Source organism: Neoarius graeffei, chromosome 3 (assembly GCF_027579695.1).
Source record: "Neoarius graeffei isolate fNeoGra1 chromosome 3, fNeoGra1.pri, whole genome shotgun sequence".
NCBI lineage: Eukaryota > Metazoa > Chordata > Actinopteri > Siluriformes > Ariidae > Neoarius > Neoarius graeffei.
This window is the reverse complement of record NC_083571.1, coordinates 117216285-117240732: the sequence shown is the minus strand read 5'-3', so window position 1 is coordinate 117240732 and position 24448 is coordinate 117216285. Positions and strand designations below refer to the sequence as shown.

The window sequence follows — 24448 nt, the reverse complement described above, 5'->3', positions numbered from 1 at the left end:
GGATGTATATGAACAAATGAAATGACGTTGAGCAACAAAACGTGAAATATCTTGGGCTCAGACGATTGCAATGAAATACAAGCCAACGTGAGTTTAGAAATCAGCGCTTTCTTTTTTATTTGCATTTTCCATACTGTCTTGACTTTTTATGATTTGGGGCTGTAGTTAGCACTTAGCCATTTCAGTGCCAATCCTTCAGTGTAATGGCCTCCTAGCTATATTTAATACCTTTATATTATTTAGTCGTTATTTTTATAGATGAATCGTAGCTAAAGACCAATCTGCTAGCTATTCAGGTTAATTAATAACTAATGCCAGTACTAAACATCTATCAGTAATCATCTTGTTAGAATGCTAACTATCTAGGCACTGGCTCCCCCCCCCAAATCTTAATTTGGTAGTTTAGTCACTTATGTAACCGCTAGTATTTCTATTGTTATTTTATTGTTGTTCTATTAGGCACTGTTTTTTTAGGCATTTATTTCTTTGTACAGTTTTTATTTTACATAGTTTATTTTCAGCTTGTGTTGTATTTTAACATACTGTATTGTTAGAGTGATTTCTGGCACAAGAATTTCCTTCGGGATTAATAAAGTTTTATCTAATTAATGTTGTGTTATGAAGGTATTTAGATTTATCTAGCTAAAGCTATCTAATAGCAAGAGAAGAGTAACCATCTAGATTTGCGAACAGTTTTCTACTTTTAGTGATGGAAAAATATGATTATTTACTTCTCTTGCACACAAGTGTGTGAAGAATGATCTCCGTGTAATGAGTGTCGGTATTTACGTGAGTGATTTCAAGCAGTGGATCGTAAGACTGCTACACTACTGATACAAATGAGCAGTAAAAATTTAGGGAAAAGCATTTTGGGTTTTAAAATCAGTGTGTATTCCTGGGGAGTGTATTCAGGCACGGGCACAGTGATCTGTCATTTCTGTGGCGTGCAAAGTTGCATGCTGTATTTGAGTTATAATTCTACCAACCGTCCCAGAAGTAGTCAAGCATACAGTGTGTGATTTGAGATGATGTGTAAGATCTAATAAATCTCCTGCTTTGTATTGTTTTCTGACTAATTTTCAGCCCAAACTGGCCAGTCGTAAGTAACTTGTGACCTCTGTCTGGATTGGATTTGAAAGATTAGAGGGTGGATTTGTGTTGCTTCATAATCAGGTACAAAATAAGTCTTGAAGATCAACCTTTAATCTGTGTGTGGGCATGTGAGCACACATTGAATTATTTTTCTAACCATTTTTGCTGACAGCAGCACCCACAATCCTTTCTGAAGCTGTGGCACCGTTCACAATCCATCTTGATGAGCAGTTGAGGATTAGTTAGGCACTTGGTGTGCACTGATGATGCTATTATGGTGAGGGAATGCCTGCATGCTGCATCGGTGCACAGAGAACTTCTGAGTTTCTGCCAGATCAATGCAGGGAGCTTGGTTATATAAGAAGCGATGACCTGGCGACTTGTCCAGGGTGAACCCCGCCTTTCGCCCGTAGTCAGCTGGGATAGGCTCCAGCTTGCCTGCGACCCTGTAGAACAGGATAAAGCGGCTACAGATAATGAGATGAGAATGAGACAAGTTCGCTGCATTCACTGCTTACTGAAATCCAAACGATACAAGCTGCTGGTTGCAGAACCCCCAGCACTGAGAAAACAAGTCACACACGTCTTAGAGGTGTTCAAGACGATGATATGTTATCGTGGTTTCTACCACAGTGCTGTTGAATTCTTGATTGGTCAGAAGGTGTTGATTTGTTTTCTGTAACAGCAGCACTCATAATGTAATTTAAATCAGAGGTTAATATTAATGTGTTTATTCGATTACATTTCTATAGTAACCGTTTATTCGCAGGATGACAGGTATTCAAATAATCCAAGTCTAATGATTGGTTTAGTCAATAAAGCTTTCTCTAAAGTGGCTTTATTTCACATTTTTTTTTGGAGGAGTCTCCAGTATGAGTTCTTTAACACTCAGATAAAGCTGTTCCTTTAAAAGTGTATGTAATGCCTTAGTAGGCTGTCTTCGGACGCATGTCCATGACTTTAGTGCAAGAGATGACACCGCTTCTTGTGGCTGAAGAGCCCGATTCTTGAACGGCAGGGTCGACCACAGCCAACGCACATGAAATCCGATGTTGATGGAGCATTTCTAGCCATCTTTCTTCTCTCCCTTTTCGCCATGGCCTCGTTCCTTATCCTCCTCTCTCCTGCTTCAAGGGGCATGCTGCAACTGGTCTTCCATCTGGTGCGATCTGCGGCAAGCAGCTCCCAGTTATCAACAGCCAGGCCGATTGCAATCATATTTCTCTTACATATGTCCCTGAAGCGAAGCTTTGGACGACCCACGATCCACATCCTGCTGCTTCAGAAGAACCAAGGCCATCACAGGAGACCCCTCACACCCTGCCCACCCCCGTTTGATCTGTTGCCCTCTGGGAGACGCTTCAGGTCAGTAAAGTCCCACACCAGCAGACTGACAAACAGCTTCTTCCCATGGGCCATCAGGACTGCCAACAACAACGGACACATATACACACACTCTCTCACAAACGGACTTGCATAACACCTCTATCCCAACAACCAACAAATCTACCTCCGCTTCTTGTTTTAGCACCTTATATTTATTGCCTTTTATCTGCTAATTGCACATTTTATGTCTCAATTTTGAGAGACTATACTTAACTCCCTGACGTTTTTATTCCCTGACATTTTTATTGTATATTCTGTGTCTCTTATGTACATTTTATTTTTTTGGTGTATGGTGGCTCTGTGGGAGCACCCTCAATTTCATTGTATCCCCCAGTACAATGACAATAAAGATTATTCTATTCTATTGAACCATATTCCAGTTTGCCGTAAAGGAGGTCCTTTGGGATTCGACTGTCCATCATCCGATGTACGTGGCCCAGCCACCTCAACCTGCATTGCCTGAGTAGGGTGAAAAGCAAGGGGACACCAGATCTCTCGAGTACATCGTTGTTGGATACTTTGTCCGTCCATTTAATCGAAAGGATACGGCGTAGACATCTCATATGGAAAGTGTGTAATCGCTTTTCCTGCCCTGCATAAGTGGACCATGATTTGCTGCCATAGAGCAAGGTGCTCAAAATACAGGCACGGTATACGGCAGTCTTCATCTGGCTAGTCAGTTTCTTATTTTCCCACACTCGAGAGGAAAGCTTTGTCATGTTTGTTGCTGCTTTACCAATTCTTTTCCCAAGTTCCGCATCCAGGGATCCGTTTGCAGTGGTGGTGGAACCGATAGGTAAACTGTGGGACGACTTCCAGGGTGTAGTCACTGATGGTTAGAGTAGGCGTGACTTCAGAGCCTTGGTGCATGACTTTCGTCTTCTTCAGGCTGATAGTAAGACTGAATGCCACACAAACGCTTGAAAACCGGTCCAGGAGGGTCTGCAGCTCTCCTGGATGTAATGCCTTATTGTAATGCTTTAAAATGAATATAAATCATTAGTAATGACCAAAATTAATTAATAAAGCAGGGGGAAAATATTATTTGTTATTTTATTATCAAGCACAAAACTATTGATAAATCGCGGCATCCGGATCCTGGAAAAAGGCAGCCTTGCCTCAGGGCTAATCTCGCATGACATTACATGTGGAACCCCGATTATCTGGGTCATTCCCGTTCATTTCACTCTGTGCTTGTTTACTCACTGAAATTAGGTATTGTTGTTGGAATCTTACAGAAATAACGATGGGAAAGTGCTGCGTTGTGTTTGGATGTTCAAATCCATATATGACATGACATTCAGTTCATGAATTTCTGAGAAATTACACTAATCTAAAGCGACAGTGGGTGGGGTTTGTGCAAATGAAGCGGGCAGATTTCATGTCGCCTACTGTTACTAATAAATCTGATTCATCAAATGTTCACCACCACCAGAACGACCACATGGGAATTACTGGAGCAAAAAGAAACTAGTTGATTTATTAAATGACGTTTGACCTGACGTTTGGACAGTTCGTCAATTCCCCTATTATCGCCCGCTTCATATTTTCTTTCAATAATTACACCGAATAAATGTAAGTTTTAAAGGTTATATTTCTGCATTTATTGAGGTATGTGTAAATATTTTCCTGATATTTTGTAGCGACAAATTTAGAATAAAAATCCACAAACCAATCTGTGTTTCCAGTTCTCTCTGGCTGGTGGTCAGGCCCGGCGCCATGGGGGGGCGAAAGGGGGCATCGCCCCCTCGTGGCTACAGCCCCGCCCCCTCAACGGAGACTCAGATCACTTGTTTTCTTATGAAAATATAATGTATTATAGACGTATTAATAATTTGCATTTTCAAATACGAAATATTAAGTGGTTGAGCATTGCACAAAAATACATTTCACATAAATCACTACTAAAACTGGCACGGTAGAACAAATCTGATTGGTTGTTATGATTCTTACGTTGCAATCGTAGAATTCAACTGTATTAAGGTATGATTATTTCAAAAAGCCTGAATTTAATATTAACCCTGTTTTAGACATATGTATCAATCCTAACTACTGGGGACTAGTTATTGTGGGTGTGTGTGTGAAATGCTGACACAGCCGCGCACACACAGACCTGTGATAAGGACAAGGGGCGGGGTCGTGCGAGCGGGGGTTTTACATGCACACTTACAAGTGCACTGTCTCTGCAATATCCTGTAATATGCAGTCAGTTTACGGGAGTAGTCTTTCCCCTTCCGAATTAAACGAATTCAATCACAATATTGTGAATCCATTTTCTTTCTTTGTAGGCTAAGTTTATCTCCGTTTATGTTGGTGCATGTGTTCATATATGGTCCGCTTTGTGCGCAAATAGCGTAAGAATATGTCGTTGACGTCACCCCCCATGCAGCGGGGGTGAAAATTCATCACTTCAGAGTGTTTAGTCCCCTACACGCCTAAACTGGGATCGCGGATTAAGTGGTTAGCGTTGACTCGGTGCGAGTCAGGAAGGCTATTACTGGTGCAGCCGCGGGGTCTGTTGATTTTTTTAAAATTGATTTTGGCCGCCGAGCCAAGTACCTTAGACTTGCATTGACGTTTTATTTTCATGCCGCGGAGCTATTTGTATGTATTTTAAATGTAAAGGACTTGCCTGTAGGTTTGTGTGTGTTGTTTTATGTTTGGCATCTTTCCAGTTGTAATGCGTGTCTGTGAGAAAATTGGAGGGGAGGGTTAACAGGTGGGCACGGGTGCTGATAAAGCGCAACTGCCCTGGTAATATATCACATGATTTTCCCGGACTAAAGCAACCTTCGGGGCCGTGGTTTTGTGGTTGGCGCAGTTAATTGTTTGAAACACGTTGTCAGACCGCCATCACTACTACACACTATATGAAAAATATTTTCCCCCTTGCGATTTCTAATTGCCCCCTTAGTAAACTGTTCCTGGCGCCGGGCCTGCTGGTGGTGTGCTATCGGCGGCGAGCGGGACTGTTGTGAACTGGCAGTTTCTTGTCTTGGGGGCTTGAAAAGATAACCATTTACTCCGGAATATCCTTGATGATCATCTGCCCCTTCATCCAACATATAAGAATCCCAATCACTATCAGAATCCTCTCCAAAACATGATTCCATATTGAGACTGGTCTAACCACTGCTGCACATATGAACAAAATCGATACCTAGATCTTTGTTACATGTGTGACATCATGCACCCCTTCAGGATCTTCCGGTTCAGTCTCGGCAGATTCCTTGAAAATCGGCTGATCTTATCGATTTTCCACTAATTTGTGGCCTTTTGGATCAGCTATGGTTCGAAAACACATGGTCAATCAACATAATGATTGTTGCTTTGTACAAGGAGAAAAGTGGGGTGTAGGGACATTAAATTTACTTTGTTTTCCAACATGAGCAGTGGAAAAGATGGAGGACTTTGTGTTGTGTTGCAGTTTCTCTCTATAACATGGTACATATGCATATCTTATTAACGTCAAGAGAAAATGAGAGAACGGTTGTTTATAGCTGCACTGTCAGAAATATGGGTACAGTAGGAGTCCATTTCTATCCTCAAAGGTACGATCTACACTAACATACCCCCTAGCAGGGATGGCTCCAGATCAATGCAATTGATGCATGTGCATTAGTCAAATATGTGCACCCCTTGGCATCGGTCACAGGGCATTTGCTTACTTTACCGCTAGCTGGCTACATGGGCTATAGCCACGCTCAACCAACAGACCAATGGTTCAGGATCCGACCACCTGTGGTAAGCGGTGATGCTTACCTGACCTAATTACCTGTGTTCTCATGATGCTTTGTACAACGTGTTTAACTGTATTAGCGGTCATCCCAATCACAATGTGTGAGGCTCAAGACATACTGCCGCAGTAGGATGGGCTAGGAAAGATGAACTGGCTTGGCTTTTATGCACATTCATTATGAAATGGAATTGGATATTGATACTCTGGTTAACAGCTTTGCCAAACATTATCCTTGCAGGATGGAGTTGGTGACTGTATTAAAGGATTGATTAGATTAGATAAAACTTTTATTGATCCCTTTGGGAGGGTTCCCTCAGGGAAATGAAGAGTCCAGCAGCATCATTACAGATAAACAGAGAAAAGAAATAGAGAAAAACTTCTAGATGAATTAAAATACATTAAGTATTTGCATATACAAATATAAAAAGAATAAGATATGGGGAAGAGAGGAAGGGGGGAGAGAGACGAGGGGGGAAGGGGATAAAAAGGGGGGCAGCAGGAGAGATATTGCACTTTACAGTGGGGAAAACAAGTATTTGATCCCTTGCTGATTTTGTTGGTTTACCCACTAAGAAAGACTTGATCAGTCTGTAATTTTAATGGTAGGTGTATTCTAACATGTGGAGACAGAATATCAAAAAGAAAATCCAGAAAATAACTTTTAAATATCTATATTAATTTATTTGTATTTTATTGAGAAAAAGAAGTATTTGATCCCCTAGTAACCATCAAGAGTTCTTGTTAATACAGACAAGTTAGACTCTCCAAATTACCTTGTCACTTAAATTGAAGACACCTGATATCACTAATGACTTGTATAAAAGCCACCTGGCCACAGAATCAATCAGTTTGTCAGACTCCAAACTCTCCAACATGGGAAAGACTAAAGAGCTTTCTGTGGATTTAAGGGAGAAGATTGTAGACCTGCACAAGACCGGTATGGGCTACAAAACCATTAGCAAGAAGCTGGGCGTTAAGGTGACAACTGTTGGTGCAATTGTGCGCAAGTACAAGACTCACAACATGATCATCAATCGACCTAGGTCTGGGGCTCCAAACAAGATCTCACCTCGTGGGGTTTCCAGGATCATGAGAACGGTGAGAAATAGACCTAATACAACACGGGCAGAGTTAGTGGATGATCTTAAAGCAGCTGGGATCACCGTCACCAAGCAAACAGTTGGTAACACTTTACACCGCAATGGTCTAACATCTTGCAGTGCTCGCAAAGCACCCCTGCTTAAGAAAGCACATGTGCAGGCCCGCCTGAACTTTGCCAATTAACATCTGAATGACTTGGAGAGTGACTGGGAGAAGGTGTTATGGTCAGATTGAGCTCTTTGGCATCAATTCAACCCGTCGTGTCTGGAGGGAGAGACATGCTGCTTATGACCCCAAGAACACCATCCCCACTGTCAAGCATGGAGGTGGTAACATTATGCTTTGGGGGTGTTTTTCTGCACAGGGCTACTTCACTGTATCAATGGGAGGATGGACGGAGCCATGTACTGTAAAATCCTAAGTGAAAAACTCCTTCACTCTGCCAGGAAGCTTAAAATGGGTCGTGGATGGGTCTTCCAGCAGGATAATGACCCAAAGCATACACCAAGGCAACCAAGGAATGGCTGAAGAAGAAACATATCAAGGTCATGGAGTGGCCCAGCCAGTCTCCGGACCTGAATCCTATAGAAAATCTATGGAGAGAGCTGAAGCTCAGAGTTGCCAAGCGACAGCCACGGAATCTTGATTTAGAGGTCATTTGCAAAGAAGAGTGGACCAAAATTCCTCCTAATATGTGCAGAAACCTGGTCATCAACTACAAAAAACATCTGACCTCTGTGCTTGCTAATAAGGGGTTTGCCACAAAGTACTAATGCCGCTTTTCCACTACCAACGCGGCTGAGTTGGGCTGAGCCGTGCCGTGCTGAGTCGAGCTGAGTGGGGCTGTTGGAGTTGCATTTCGACTACAACCGCGCTGAACCGTGCTGGCTGGAAGTGGGTGGACACATTGGGTGGAGTTAGCGAAAGTGGGTGGACGTCAGGTGATGTCGTTAGGCGGCGCAAACAGTGACATCAGTGACCTTTTAAGCGGTAGTCTCACGACCCGGATAGTAAACAATAAACATGGAGGACATGGAGTCGTTAGTGTTGCTGGTCTTGGTGCTGTGGCTTGTTGTCGCCGACAACGCCAACAGATACTGGCAAGAGCGTATAGATGAGGCGAGGCGCATAAGGCTTCATAATTCTCGTAATTCTCCTTCTTCCGGGTTTATGGTGTTTACAGATCCCAGCGTGCTCGCGGGGCGTGTGAGGACACTCCTCCTCACCAATCAGTGCACAGGGGAGTGTTTCCTCACGCCCCTAGCCCCACTCAGCTCGGTTTGGCTCGCTTCAGCCCTACTCCAAAACCGTGCGAGTTTTGGGGGCTGAGCAGGGCTGAAGCGAGCTGAGTCGTGCTGTTCTTAGATAGTCGAAACGCGAGCCGTGTCGGGCTGAAGTGAGCTGAAGCGAGCTGAAGTGAGCTGAAAAAGGGTAGTGGAAAAGGGCCATAAGTCCTTTTGGCAAGAGGGTTCAAATACTTATTTTCCTCAATAAAATGCAAATAAATTAATACAAATTCTTTAAAGTCGATTTCTTGATTTTCTTTGTGATATTCTGTCTCAGCATGTTAGACTACACCTACCATTAATATTACAGACTGATCGAGTCTTTATTAGTGGCCAAACCAACAAAATCAGCAAGGGATCAAATACTTGTTTTCCCCACTGTATATTGCACATTATATTGCACATTGTCCGGTATTGCTTATTGTTAGGCTAGGCTACTGCTCCTTCCTGTCCTCTGTCCTTCTGTTACCCCCCCCAGAGAGGAGTTGTACAGTCTGATGGCATGAGGGACAAAGGAGTTTTTAAGTCTGTTTGTCCTGCACTTGGGAAGGAGCATTCTGTCACTGAACAGGCTCCTCTGGTTGCTGATGACGGTGTGCAGAGGGTGACTGGCATCGTCCATGATGTTCAATAGTTTGTCCATAGACCTCTTCTCTGCCACCATCACCAGAGAGTCCAGCTTCATGCCGACCATAGAGCCGGCCCACCTGATCAGTTTGTCCAGCCTGGATGTGTCCTCCTTGAATGTGCTGCCCCCCCCAGCACACCACGGTGTAAAACAGGACACTGGCGACCACAGACTGATAGAACATCCACAGGCGTTTTCTGCAGATGTTAAAGGACCACAGCCTCCTAAGGAAGTATAGCCTGCTCTCCCTTCCTGTATAAGTGATTGGTGTTGCAAGTCCAGTCCAGCTTGCTGTCCAGCCACAGCCCAAGGTACTTGTAGGAATCCACAGCCTCCACCTCAATTCCCTCGATCAGAACTGGTTGTGACCTTGGTCTGGACCTCCCAAAGTCAATCACCAGCTCCTTGGTCTGAGGTGTTGAGCTGCAGATGGTTCTTGTTGCACCACACAGCAAAGTCCCTCACCAGGCTCCTATACTCCTCCTCTCTGTCATGTCGATGACACGGCCAATGATGGCTGCGTCATCGGCAAACTTCTGAACATGACACAGCTCTGAGTTGTAGCAGAAGTCTGCAGTGTACAGGGTGAAGAGAAGAGGAGTGAAGAGTACAGGGTGAAGAGCGCCCTGGGGTGCTCCGGTGCTGCTAATCACAGTGTCAGACGTGATGTCCTTCAGCCTGATGTACTGCGGCCTGTCAGTGAGGTAGCTGGAGATCCAGGTGACCAGGCAGGGGTCCACTCGCATCCTGTTCAGTTTGTCCTGAAGCAATAGGGGCTGGATGGTGCTGAAGGCACTCGAGAAGTCCAAGAAGAGGATCCTCACTGTGCCATTTCCCTTATCCAGATGTGAGTGGGCTCGATGTAGGAGGTAGAGAATGGCATCTTCCACACCAACACCTGCCCGGTAAGCAAACTGCAGACAGTCCTGGGCATATTGTACCTGGGGTCTGAGGAGGCTGTGGAAGAGCCGCTCCAACGTCTTCATCAGATGTGAAGTGAGTGCCACCGGTCGGAAGTCGTTCAGCTTGCTGGGCCGATTCTTTTTGGGAACTGGAACGATACGTGATGTCTTCCAGAGGGTGGGCACTCTCCCCAGCTGCAGGCTGAGGTTGAAGATGCGTTGGAGTGGTTCACTCAGTTCAGCAGCGCAGGTCTTCAGTAGTCAGGGACACACCTTGTCCGGGCCTGCTGCTTTCCTGGGGTGAAGCTTCCTCAGTTGATGTCTGACCTGGTCTGCAGTAATGGAGGAGTCTGTGTTGAGGAGGGGGAGGAGGGGGCTGCTGTGATGACTGGGGGGAGGTGTGTTGAGGGAAGAAGGAGAGATAGCTGCAGTGAGGGGGAGGGTGGGGGGATGTGGGCTGGTTGAACTGATTGAAGAAGTCATTCAACTCATTCGCCCTCTCCACTGTCCCCTCAATGACTCTGGTCTTTGTATTGTGGCCTGTGATGGTTTTCACACCTTCTCAGGCCTCCATCATGCTGTTCTCCTTCAGCTTCTGCTCCACCTTTCTCCTGTAGCTGTCCTTAGCTTCCCTCATGCAGCGTTTCACCTCCTGCTGTGCTGCTTTCATCACCTCCCTATCCCTGCTCCTGAAGGCGGCCTTCTTCCTGTTGAGGACAGCTTTGACTTCCTGTGTTACCCATGGCTTGTTATTAGGGTAACACCATACAGTCTTGGTAGGGGAGACAATGTCTGCACAGAAGTTGAGGTAATCCGTCAGACAGTGTGTCAGCCCCTCTATGTCCTCACAGTGTGGGCTAAGCAGCACATCCCAGTCTGTGATGTCATAGCAGTCTCTGAGGGCATCTTCCATTTCAGGGGACCACCTCCTGATGGAGCTAGTTGTTGCAGGCTGCCTTTGAACCGGGGGGTGTACTTCGGCTGTAGACGAACCAGGTTGTGGTCAGACTTCCCTAGTGGAGGGAGGGGTGTTACTCTGTATGCATCCCTCACATTAGCATACAGCAAGTCAATTGTCCTGTTGTTCCTAGTTGGACAATCCACAGCCTGGTAAAAAGCAGCCAAAGTAGAGTCCAAAGTAGCGTGATTAAAGTCCTCAGAAATGATAAATGCCTCAGGGTGCTGTGTCTGCAGCCTTGCTGTGACAGAGTGAATCCTCTCACATGCAGCGGCTGCGTCTGCCCTTGGAGGGATGTAAACACAGATGGTGATCATATGACTGAACTCCCTCGGCAGATAATATGGCCGCAGGCTAACATGGCTGGAAGTGGGTGGACACATTGGGTGGAGTTAGCGAAAGTGGGTGGACGTCAGGTGATGTCGTTAGGCAGCGCAAACAGTGACGTCAGTGATCTTTTAAGCGGTAGTCTCACGACCCGGATAGTAAACAATAAACATGGAGGACATGGAGTCGTTAGTGTTGCTGGTCTTGGTGCTGTGGCTTGTTGTCACCGACAACGCCAACAGATACTGGCAAGAGTGTATAGATGAGGCGAGGTGCATAAGGCTTCATAATTCTCGTAATTCGTAATTCTCCTTCTTCTGGGTTTACGGTGTTTACAGATCCCAGCGTGCTCGCGGGGCGTGTGTGGGCATGTGAGGACACTCCTCCTCACCAATCAGTGCACAGGGGAGTGTCTGCTCACGCCCCTAGCCTCACTCGGCTCGGTTTGGCTCGCTTCAGCCCCACTCCAAAACCGTGTGAGTTTTGGGGGCTGAGCAAGGCTGAAGCGAGCTGAGTCGTGCTGTTCTTAGATAGTCGAAACGCGAGCCGTGTCGGGCTGAAGTGAGCTGAAGCGAGCTGAAGTGAGCTGAAAAAGGGTAGTGGAAAAGGGCCATTAGTGTCTCTGTCGGCTCTCACAGCAGTGAATCCCCGCAGGTCCACGTTAGCATCTGGTACAAGGTGTGTTAGCCATGTCTCTGTAAAAATAAATAAGCTGCTCTCCCGGTAAATCTGCTGGTTGTTCAGAGCGGAGAGCTTGTCGACTTTATTTGGCAGTGAGTTCACATTCCCCATGATAACAGAGGGAATGGATGGTTTGTAGTGCTGCCAGTTGTCCGCTAGCCTAGCCTTTAGCTTAGCTCCACCTTTGCAGCCCCTGGGTTTCCTCCTCTGCTCGGCCGGGATGGGGTGTCGTATCCCGGCTCGTCCCATTGTTTTCAGGGCCAACAGCTCCTCTCTTGAATAAGTGAGAAAACTGTCTCCTGGTTGCGTGTTAAAGTTAAAAATATCCATGGGATACAAGTAAAACACGCTATGTCTTCGTAAGAAGAGCAAAAAAGTAAAAAAAAAAAAAAGGTTTAAAGAGCTAAAAACTACAGAGCTACTGGAGAGGCAGCCGTCTCACACAGCGCCCATATCAAGTCAGAGTCAAGTCCAAGTCATTGAAGAAAATTTTGAATCGAGTCCAAGTCGAGTCCGAGAACAAGACTCCAACTGCACCATGTGACTGCTCTGGGTATGTGTGCGTGCGCATGTGTGTTCACTGCTTCAGATGGGTTAAGTGCAGAGAGGAAATTTCACGAATGTGTGATGAATAAAAAGTTGTGCTTTGTGACCATTTTGTCATTATGCTAAAATATTTGAATGATACTGACTCTACCTTCCGCCCAATTTTGGTTGTTAGATTTTGTCGTAGAGTAGAATGTGTGTGCCTATGTTCCTGGTGGATACTTTAGAATAATGAAGTTGTGCCTAGTCTTTTGTAGATTTTCTTATTTCTGTGGTAAAAACACTTGTGTTAGTCACCAGCTCTAGTCCAGTTCGTCAGTAGTTGTTTTTTTTTTAATTGTTTAATTTTTTTTCTAACAGAAAATGTTTGCAGTTCATATGAACTTGCTATTAATTGTGATTTACGTGTGCAATACAAAAACACTGCTCAAACAGAATGAAATAAATAAATGAGGCATCGTCATACATGGTGTGTTGACTTTATGTATATTAGCATATCTTAAAAACAAAAAATCCATAGCAATCTAGTAAAATTAGTGAAAATATTTCTGCAAATGTGCATCTGTCAGATTCTTGGGGTGGATCCGTCCCTGCCTCGGGCTCATTATTGGTCCTCAAGGGCCAAAAAGGTAGTACATGCATGTTCCCAAGCAGTATACAAAGGGTACAAATAAGTACCTTAGAGGGTACTGATCCAGTGACAAGCCGTTGTACCCTTAAAGGTACAGTAATGCATTTTATTTTCTGAGAGTGGGCTGTAATGTAAGGGATAACAGAAACTGACTGAATGCCCCATAACAGTACACACAACTATAAACTGATAAAAGGTGTGATGTGTTGTTTATTTAATACAAAAAAGTAATTATTGTCAAATCGCTGGGTTAGAAGGAGAAATAAGGAGGAGAAATCTTCACATCACCCTGTGGTCCTAAGCAGTCCATGAGCCACCATTCTATCATTATATCTATTTCCGAATAATCTGTACTGAATTTGGATATCTCACATGTGCAGCCACCAAGTATGCAAAATAGAGACATACGAGTGGAGCGAGAAATAGTGCAGTAGTTCTGTATAAATAAAATTATTGGTCAATGCTTAAAAAAATACCTACAGTACTGTGCATAAGTCTTAGATACTTTTTTATAATAATTAATTCTGTATTATTGACTCATTATGACATTTCAGGTGATCAAACGTCACTTTCACAGAAAAATGTTTGTCAATGAAGAAAGCAACACATTATGTAAGAGAGCACTTTTCAGAGGAAAAAAAGAAAAAAAAAACATAATGAAGGCTGCTGGGTTTTGCTGAAAAAAAAAAAAAAGAGAGAGAAGCAAATGTGTCAGAGTTTCCAGAAGAACCTTGGCTGATTCTGTAAGATGCTCAATAAAACTTCTAGCTTTTGTTTTCCTGATAAAACTGCACAGATCATACCTGGGAATGCTATTTAAGAAGGACAAAAACAAAAGGGTCACAACACCAAATACTGACCTTTTGTTTAGCTTATTACTGTTTACTGCACGCTGAAGTGTTGTTCTTTTAAGTAAAAAGATTTAATTTCATTATTTTTGAAGTCATCTGTACAGCATTTCTTTGCACTTTTGCATGGTACTCTGTATAAAATATCAGTCTATAGTTTTGGTTGCTTGGTGAAAAAAATATCATATTCATGGTGCATTTGCAGTTTCTGAAAGGCAAACCGTCTTTTTCAGCCTCCTTAATCCTGGCATCATTGTTGTACTTTTTTTTTTTAAAGCACTTCAAAGTATTTTATAAAATAGATTTACATAGGCCTATTATATTCTTCCATGCAACAGTGATTGCAGCATTATTTAATTACTAATATCATTATTTTCCTGTACTTCTATATTTTTATATTTATGTGCTTTTTATATATTTTTTCCCTTTTTAGGATAAGGGACAATTTTCGATTGGGGCACGAGCCCTATTATTGTCCCTTGCCACCATGTTTATTGTTTTGGATTTATTTTAATTATTGTAATTTATTTTTTGTGATGAACCACAATAAACTAAACTTCACCAATCATATTGGAGTCTTTCTGTTTGACTTTAACTCATGTTTTGTAGCAAAGAGTTTATATTAATGTAAATACTGGCTTTCCCATCCACTGCCCATTCTCCATCACCTGCACGTTCAGTTATTGCATAACACTACACACCTCGCACTACAGCTCCCATCATGCTTTGCACCGTCACCTGAGCACTAATTATGGACACCTCAATCACTGCCACACACACTTTCTGAAATATTGTTCTGGTTCATGCTGTTCATTATCAAGCTGTTGTTTATGTTAACTATTTCTGTGTATGCCCTGTGCCTGTTTATTGATCTTGCCTCTTGGATTATTCTGTTTATACCTGTGTGTTGACTACGCTTCTGCTCACTGTTTTGGATTTGTTTGCCTTTTTGAGCTTTTAATAAAACACTATTCATCTGCACTTGCATCCTCTCATTCCATTCCATAGCATTCAGCAGACACTTATCCAGAGCGACGTACGAGTGCAAAATTCAGGTACATGAAGTGCTGAACTTCTAGAGAAGAAAGTTCTAGTGCCAACTGAACAAGTGACAACAATACCTAGTGTAATATTCTGTTGAAATACTAATACTCAAACAGCCAAGGAAACCAACCAACCATATAAAATACAACTAAATAGAACTCAAAACAGCTAACCCCAGGCTAGACAGTACACAGTCCGGGTTGGTCAAGACCGATACGCAGTTACACGGTAGGCAGGGAAGAGGTGCAGCCTGAGGAGGTGGGGTTTCAGTCTGTGCTTGAAGGTGGTCATGGAGTCGACAGTTCTGACCTCAATAGGAAGGTCATTCCACCAACGGGGAGCCAGGAGAGACAGCAGTCTTGAGCGGGCGGGGCAGGAGTGGAGAGGAGGAGGGGCCAGGCGACCAGTAGTAGCGGAGCATCGGGATCTGGCTGGCGTGTAGGGGGAGAACAGACTCTGGAGGTTTGCTGGCCCTAACCCCTTGAGAGCCTGGTAAGCTAGCACCAATGTCTTAAATTTGATGTGAGCGGTGATAAGCAGCCAGTTCAGGTCAGTAAGCAGAGGGGTGACATGGGAAGAATGAGGAAGATTGTAGACCAGGGAGGTTGTTCCATTCCTGGTGTTTGTGACACTGGCATATACAAGTGCTAAATTATTATTATTATTATTGTGGTACTTCTTATCAAACAAAATAAATATCATGGTATTCTGAAAATATATTGGGGAAGTATTGCTTTGCCAAATTTGCTATATTACATGTGACTCGTTTATACATCTGGAAAAATGGAATCATTTGCTCATGCAGGGCCAGGCCAAGCTGTTTCTCTCCTCATTCTGCTGCGGTTGTTATCCAGCAAATTCCAGACAGTGCTTTCGTCTTTGTTTTGATGACCTCAAAAAACACACAGGAGAAAATGTCCCTGGTAGGTTGTCTTTAGTGTTTTTTTTATTGGAGCAGATGGCCTGGCCTGAGCTCGGAGGGATCAGAGGCATTCTGATGAACCTGGAGTTGTGCTGCAGTGAAAGAGAGCAGTGTGACATGAACCTGCTTTACTCTGCTCTCTGCTGTGAGAGAGAACAGGATGACATGAACTCCGTGCTTTGGAGCTGAGAGTCAAATTCCCCACTGCACTGAAAAAAATCAATACACTTTCACCTTAGGGAGGGTGACCGAGCAGACACGATATTTAACCGTGTGTGTGTGTGTGTGGTTACACAATTATACAGCAATACCAGAGTTAAAGATGAAGGTTAGTTGATAAACCTGTGATTTTAAAAACATCTGCTTTCATTAAATTCCTGGTATTACTACACTACATGGGATCAGTGATGCCTTGCAGTGAATTTTATTCTTTTTTTTTTTTTTGTATTATAATAGGATTTCCTGCAAGTACAAACAAAGCAAAACAACACTGTAATTGCATATTGAAATATTCACATTTTCTTGGATTGGGATGAAAATATTCATGTTTAGTTCTATTTTAAATGCTACTATTACACTAAATATGACTACTACTACTACAATGATTATTAACATTATTTGGTTAATGATTATTTTTATTTATTATATTCTGTAACTCCTTATCCAGCACTGCATATAATAATATCAGGAACCAAAACAAAAGTGTGATTGTCATTTAGCCTCAGTATAATGTAAAAATTCTTTGTGTTATTGTTAACACTGTTATAGAGTTGGACAGGGCAGTAATGTTTAGTATTTATCACATTTCATCAGCAAGAAGTTTTTTTTTTTTTCCCGGCTTATGAAACAGATAGGAGGCTTTTAAAAATGCTCATATTCATCCAAAATTAAATCATACACAATGTGTTAATGCTGCTGAGGAACTGTGTTGTGAAAGTAATTACTGGACACTGGTGCCTTTGTGTGTGCAGAAACAGAGGGCATAGACCTTCAATCCCACCCACTGTGTTCAGGCACAGCTGCAACTTACTCATCATTTCCACGATTTCATTTCACAGAAGAATAAAATATTTGAGCAAAAGTGCTTCATCATCATCAACATCAACATCAGTGATCTCACCAAACTCAGACGATCCAAATCATTGAGGCGCAACTTAATGCGTATTATTATTATTATTATTATTATTATACAGTTCGAGTATTATTATAACAGCAGCACTGTTCTGTCCGTGTGGTGAAGATTCCAGATGTGGGAAGATTAAACGCGCACTTACCGAACAGCTGGATCCGTGCGTCCTCCGCTTCTCTCGGCGCGCGCGCTCCGTTATTTATACTGCGAGGTGATTCAGCGCGCGAGAACGAACACCCCCTCCCTCCCCACCCCCTCCCCTCCCCCCCCGGTTTACCCACCCTTGTTTCTGCACTGGTGGACTTTTCCAGAACCGTCACGCGCCTTCTCTCTCTCTCTCTCTCTCTCTCTCCCTCTCTCTCTCTCTCTGCTGCCTGAGGGAGAAGAGTTGCCAGATTGGAGAGATTTTACTTCAAACTCCATTATCATAGGCTTGAATTCTTTCTTGTATCCTGCAGTGGGTCAAAAAATGTATTTTTCACTCTTGCATAGTTTATTTTAAAGGATTTAAATGTACATTTTGGCCATAAATCTACAGACAATCCATCATTTAAAAAAAAACGCTTTTATCATTTAATATTTAAATAATATTGGCTGGCGTTGAGTGGTATATCAGATATATTCCATTCAGCTAGCATGATACTGAACAAGTCGATAATAAATGAGTGGCTGAATGGAATATATCTGATAGACCATGAAAAAAGCCCAGCCAATATTATTATTATTATTATTATTATTATTATTATACATACACATTCCTTTCGGGTGTTCAACATGTCTTTCTCTTTGAAAATTCTCTCAAAATCTTCCATATTTAACGAAGCAAACCTGGCGGCCATGTTTATTTACAAATTGTCACAGTCACTCACTCGCTAGCGCGGAAGTTTTACGTCTCCGACGTGTGAAGTCATGTTGCCTTGACAACCATGCAATATCGTAAACCATATTCAACGCTCATTCTCCATTGGGTAGAGTGAGGTAATACACATAGGATAAGCGATATGCTAACAATATTGCAAGCTATGAAACCTTCTAGAAGGGAATAGAACATGTTTTTATTCCATCTAAAAAGTGTCCTATATGGATAATAATTGTTCATGTTGCATTTCTGCACATTTATATTAAAAATAATAAATCATTTAGATAGACTATATTTGTTATTTTCATTGATGTCGCACTGACTTCAGCAATTACCCACAATTCAACGCATTTGTAACTTTGAGGCCACTTTATTCCCTAGCTATATACACACTCTATGGCCAGATGTATGTGAACATCTGACCATCACACCCATTTGTGATGCATTCCCCAAACTGTTGCCACAAAATTTGAAGCACAATTGTATATAATGTCTTTGTATCCTGTAGCATTACAATTTTCCTTCACCAGAACGAAGAGCCCCAAACCTGTTCCAGCATGCCGATGCTCCTGTGCACAAAGCAAGCTCCATGAAGTCATGGAGTGGAAGAACTTGAGTGTCCTGCACAGATCCCTGAAGACCTTTGAGATGAACTGGAACGCAGACTGCACAACACGCCTCCTCACCCAACATCAGTGCCTGACTTCACTTATGCTCTGGTGGCTGAATAAACACAAATCTACTCAAATCTAATGGAAAGCCTTCCTAGAAGAGTCAAGGTTATGATAACAGCAAAGCAGGATTAACTCTGGAATGAGATGTTCAACAAGCTCATGACTTGATTAATGAGGTGTCCATAAACTTGTGACTGTGTAGTGTAAAGTAGGTGACCATTGGCCTACATGTTCTTTAACAGCAAGATGGGTGGTGAGATCTCTCCTGAAAGATCTCTCTTGGTTGTCAATATTGTTGAACAAACCAATATAAAATGAGTGAAATATATTGAACAGATTATCATAGCAGATTCTTTCCAAGATGGCGGCGCGTACACACGCAGCGGCTCCTCTCTGTCCCAAAAGAACGGTGTTTTCGTGTTTTAAAACAGTGTGTATCTGTTTGTCTTTGTCACGTCCATCAGTCTTAAGGCACACATACTCCTGTGAGTTTCTGCTCGACATCCGCAGAACTATATTCACGGATATAAATCCAGCGGATGTGGAAGTGCTATGTGACTACGGTTTGCTCCGGAGGCCTGCTCAACCACCGATCCCCACTCCTGCATCCAGCCCACAGTGGAAGTGCCACAGGCGGAACATGCGGGAGCAGAAGATGGGCAAACGCGGAGGTATCCGGGCTAGGCTAGCGGCTAGCCCTCACCGGCTGGCTATCCCTACCATCAGTCTGGCCAACATGCGCTCACTGGACAACAAGCTGGATTATGTCCGCCTGCTCCGCTCATCTTCTAAGTCTGTGAGTGGGTGCTGTGTCCTCTTGTTTGTGGAAACATGGCTTAACGACAGCATCCTGGACTGTGCCATTCAGCTAGCCCGGCTAACATGCTACCGGTCAGACAGAGGGCTAGTCGAGGGGGGGAAGACTTGCGGCGGAGGACTCTGTGTTTACATCAGTGATGCCTGGTGCCGCGATGCTGTCATGGTCTGCAAACACTGCTCACCACTGGTGGAGTTTATAATTATTCAGTGCCGGCCATTCTATCTGCCGAGGGAATTTACAGCCATATTGCCGGTAGCAATATACATCCCTCCCGGCTCCAATAACAACAGGAGTGAAGCACTGAATGAACTCTATCAGCACATCAGTGAGCAGCAGACAGCCCACCCAGATGCTTTCCTCATCCTGGCTGGGGATTTCAACCATGCAAACCCCAAGAGCGTGTTTCCAAAACTCTATGGACATATCAACTTTCCCACACGTGGAAACAATACTCTGGACAATGTTTACACCATGCATAAAGACGCCTACAAAGTCCTACCCCTCCCCCACCTTGGGGCCTCAGATCACTCCACTATTATGCTAATGCAAGCATACAGGCCGCTGGTTAAAATCACCAAACCAGCTACGAAGCAGATACGTGTGTGGCCAGAGGGGTCCTCAGAGGCACTCCAGGACTGTTTTTCCACCACTGACTGGAGCATGTTCAGACAGGCTGCCACCTACAACAACTCCACAGATCTCCAAGAGTACACGGAGACCGTCACTGCCTACACGAGGAAGTGCATGGACGACGTTACGGTCACCAGAACCATCTCCATTCGGGCCAATCAGAAACCATGGCTGACAGGGGAAGTCCACAGGCTCCTGTGGGCTCAGAACGCCGCCTTCAGATATGGGGATGAGGTGGGCCTGAGGACAGCTAGGGCCAACCTGTCACGAGGCATCAGGGTGGCCAAGAGACAGTATTCCAGGTACATTGCTGACTATTTCAATGACAGCAGAGACACCAGGAACCTGTGGGGGGATTCAGACCATCACAGACTACAAGCCTTCGCCGCAGACCTGTGACAACTCCACATCTCTGCTGAATCAGTTGAACGACGTCTTCGCTCACTTTGAGGCAGACAACAGCACCATGACACAGGAGACCCCACCACCTCCCGGCGACCAGGTGTTGACGCTGTCCCCAGACAGCGTGAGGAGAGCTCTCAGGACAACAAATGCATGGAAAGCCCCGGGTCCTGATAACATTCCTGGTCGTGTCCTGAGAGACTGTGCCGAGGAGCTCACAGATGTCTCTACAGACATCTTCAACATCTCGTTGAGCCAGGCTGTTGTCCCCATGTGCCTCAAAGCCACCACCATCATCCTGGTCCCAAAGAAGCCGTCTCCCTCCTGCTTCAATGACTACCGCCCTGTCGCACTCACTCCCATCCTCATGAAGTGCTTTGAGTGGCTAGTCATGCGGCATATCAAGTCTGCCCTCCCCCCCCACCCTGGACCCTTTCCAGTTTGCATATCAGTCCAACCGTTCGACCAATGACGCCATCTCCACTGCCCTCCACTCAGCCCTCACCCACCTGGAGACAAAAGACTCGTATGTCAGAATGCTGTTCATAGACTTTAGCTCAGCATTCAACACAATCATTCCTCAGCAGCTCATTCATAAACTGGACCAGCTGGGACTCAACACCTCCCTGTGCAACTGGCTGCTGGACTTCCTGACAGGGAGACCACAGGCTGTACGGGTCGGCAGCAACTCCTCCAGCACCATCACATTGAACACGGGGGCCCCCCAAGGATGTGTACTGAGCCCTCTCCTCTTCACTCTGCTGACCCACAACTGCACACCAACATCCAGCTCCAATCTCTTCGTTAAGTTTGCGGATGAGACGACTGTGGTAGGTCTCATCAACAATAGCGATGAGACAATCTACAGGAGTGAGGTGAGCCGCTTGGCCATGTGGTGCAAGGACAACAGTCTCCGCCTGAACGTGGAGAAGATGAAGGAGATTGTTGTGGACTTCAGAAGAGCGCACACCCAGCATGCTCCACTATCTATCGACGGTGCTGCAGTGGAGAGGGTGAGCAGCACCAAGTTTCTGGGTGTGCACATCTCTGAAGACCTGTCCTGGAGCAACAACACCGCATCACTGGCCAAAAAAGCCCAACAGCATCTGTACTTCCTCCCCAAACTGAGGAGAGCAAGAGTCCCGGCCCCCATCATGCACGCATTCTACAGAGGCACCATTGAGAACATCCTGACCAGCTGCATCACCGTGTGGTACAGCGCCTGCACCGTGTCTTGCTACAAGACTCTGCAGCGCATCGTGAGAGCAGCTGAGAGGATCATTGGTGTCTCTCTCCCTTCTTTAATGGATATCTATAACTCCTGCCTCACCCGCAAAGCCATCAGGATTGCAGTTGACCCCACCCACCCATCTCACAGCCTCTTCAGTCTGCTGCCGTCGGGGAGGAGACTGCGGAGTCTCCGGGCCAAAACCAGCAGGCTCAAGGACAGTTTCTTTCACCAGGTGGTCAGGAGGCTCAACTCCCTCCCTGTTCTGCCCCTCCTCCCCCCTCTGCCCCCTGCCACAGATTCTGCTCGCACCCCCCGCCCCCCCCCTTCAGCATCTGACATGTCACCCTCACAGTCCCCCCCAACACACACACACACACACACACACACACACACAACGTTCATTAACACACTGAACTCAGGGTCTGCACATTTCACTTTACCTCGCTCATTTGCACTATTCTGCACTACCTCATCTTAACAGCTATTAGTTTATTGTTTATCCTGCTTATTTCATGTTTACCTGCTATACCTCAAGTGACCTTGACTGTTTATTTGCTCCAATTTGTGTGTGTATATGTGTGTGTATATATATATATATATATATATATATATATATATATATATATATATATATATATATATATATATATATATAAAATAGAGAGAGAGAGAGAGTGTTTAGTCTATGTCTAGTTCTTATCTAGAGTGTTTATACTGTTTGTATTGTTTATTTCAATTATTCTATTTTTATTTATTGCATTGCCAGTTTGCACCGTGGATCAGAGAGGACTGAAATTTCATCTGTACTGTATGTCGAGCATGTATAGCATATTTGACAATAAAGTTGACTTGACTTGATCATTTGATCCAACTTCTCCTCAGCTGTGATTTAATCCATTTATTCAGTACTTTGTAGAAGCACCTTGGACAGAATTTACAGCTTTGAGTCTTCCTGGAGAAGTCTCTACAATCTTTTCACATCTAGATTTAGGCAGGTTCTCCTATTTTTCCTGGCAGATCCTCTCAAGCTTGGATGGGGAGAGTCTGTGAACCATCTTCCGGGGCTTCTCGGCAGGTATGGAAAATTATGGAATGTAACAATGTTTATTTCTGAAAATATGAAAATGGCCTGAAATTTATCAGATGATTAATAGAAAGGTGTGAATATTTTGTCAAAGCAATATAGGCTCAAGATACCAATATGATAAATCTATTATCTTTAGACATTTACCTTATTTTCTACACCAACACAACCTCCGAATGCACATTATATTTCACGTTTTCCCTTTTCCTTATGAATTGTGCAAGTGTCCTTTGTTAGTTTTACTTGATAAAATAGCAACTCTGTATAGAATAAATGTTCAGAATTTACCGAATTTGCATCTACTGAGTTATTTCAAGCCATCTATGTCTAATTTAAATATTTTTAAAGTGATTAACGTATTAAATTACTTGTACACCTTTGATCTATATTAAAGTCAATACACATTACCAGGATGAACTGTTTGTGAAATACAGTCCTGTGAAAAAGTCATAGGCACATGGAAAGAAATGCTGTTGACCAAAAATGGCTTAAAAATAATGAAATGTTTCAACATTAAAAAAAAAAATACTATAAACAGTAATCAATAATGAAACAAAGTCAATATTTGGTGTGAGATGAAATTCCCTTTGCTTTAAAAAAATATCTATCTCAGGTCTAGTGAGTGCAGTTTAGTTAACACAGTCGCCTCACAGCAAGAAGGTTCTGGATTTGAGCCCAGGGGCCAGCGGGGGCCTTTCTGTGTGGAGTTTGCATGTTCTCCCCATGTTTGCGTGGGTTTCCTCCGGGTGCTCCGGTTTCCCCCACAGTTCAAAGACATGCGATTAGGTTACTATGGAATGGCCTTGAGCTGAGGTGCCCTTGAGCGAGGCACCGAACTCCCAACTGCTCCCCGGGCGTGGTTAGCATGGCTGCCCACTGCTCTGGGTGTGTGTGTGCGCGCTCATTGCTCATGTGTGTGTGCATGTGTGTGTTCACTGCTTCAGATGGGTTAAATGCAGAGAGGAATTTCACAAGTGTGTGATGAATAAAGTTGTGCTTATAAGGAAATGATCTGTAGGTTTTCCTGAGCATCTTACAGAACCAGCCACAGTTCTTCTGGACACTTTGACTGTCACACTCACTTCTTCATTTTACACCAAAACCCAGTAGCCTTCATTATGCTTTTTTTTTCATCTGAAAAGTGCATGGAATATGCTGCTCAGATACAAACTTTTTTTCTGTAACATTTAATTTTGTGCTGGAAAAAAACAACAATAATAAAAAAATGTTTGGACTCTAAAATGTTTTTGTAATGTTTTGACTCGATAATGTAGAAGTCAGAAAATAGAAATCTATAATAAAGTTTGTATGAAAAAAACAGGGTACCTAAGACTTTTGCACAGGACTGCATGTATTATTGAACAACTGTGCACTTGCTGAGCAATTTATTAGGAAATTGTGGACATTAAAGAATGCACATGGTCAGCAACAATACTGAAATAGGCTGTGGTATTCAAACAATGATTAATTGGTATTGTCATGCTCCGCCCCGGACATCCACTCCGGAGATTATGGATCTCCCATGCCA

The 24448-nt window shown here is 43.8% G+C and overlaps 1 protein-coding gene across 1 annotated transcript in view; it reads right to left on the bottom strand.

The window, feature by feature from the left end:
- Positions 1-17452, bottom strand: part of clu (clusterin) — a 30584-nt gene extending 13132 nt beyond the window's left edge. The window contains exon 1 of the mRNA XM_060917981.1: positions 17366-17452. The gene's annotated coding sequence lies outside the window, so the exon portion shown is untranslated. The remainder of the gene's footprint in view (positions 1-17365) is intronic.
- Between the last annotated feature and the right edge of the window lie 6996 nt (positions 17453-24448).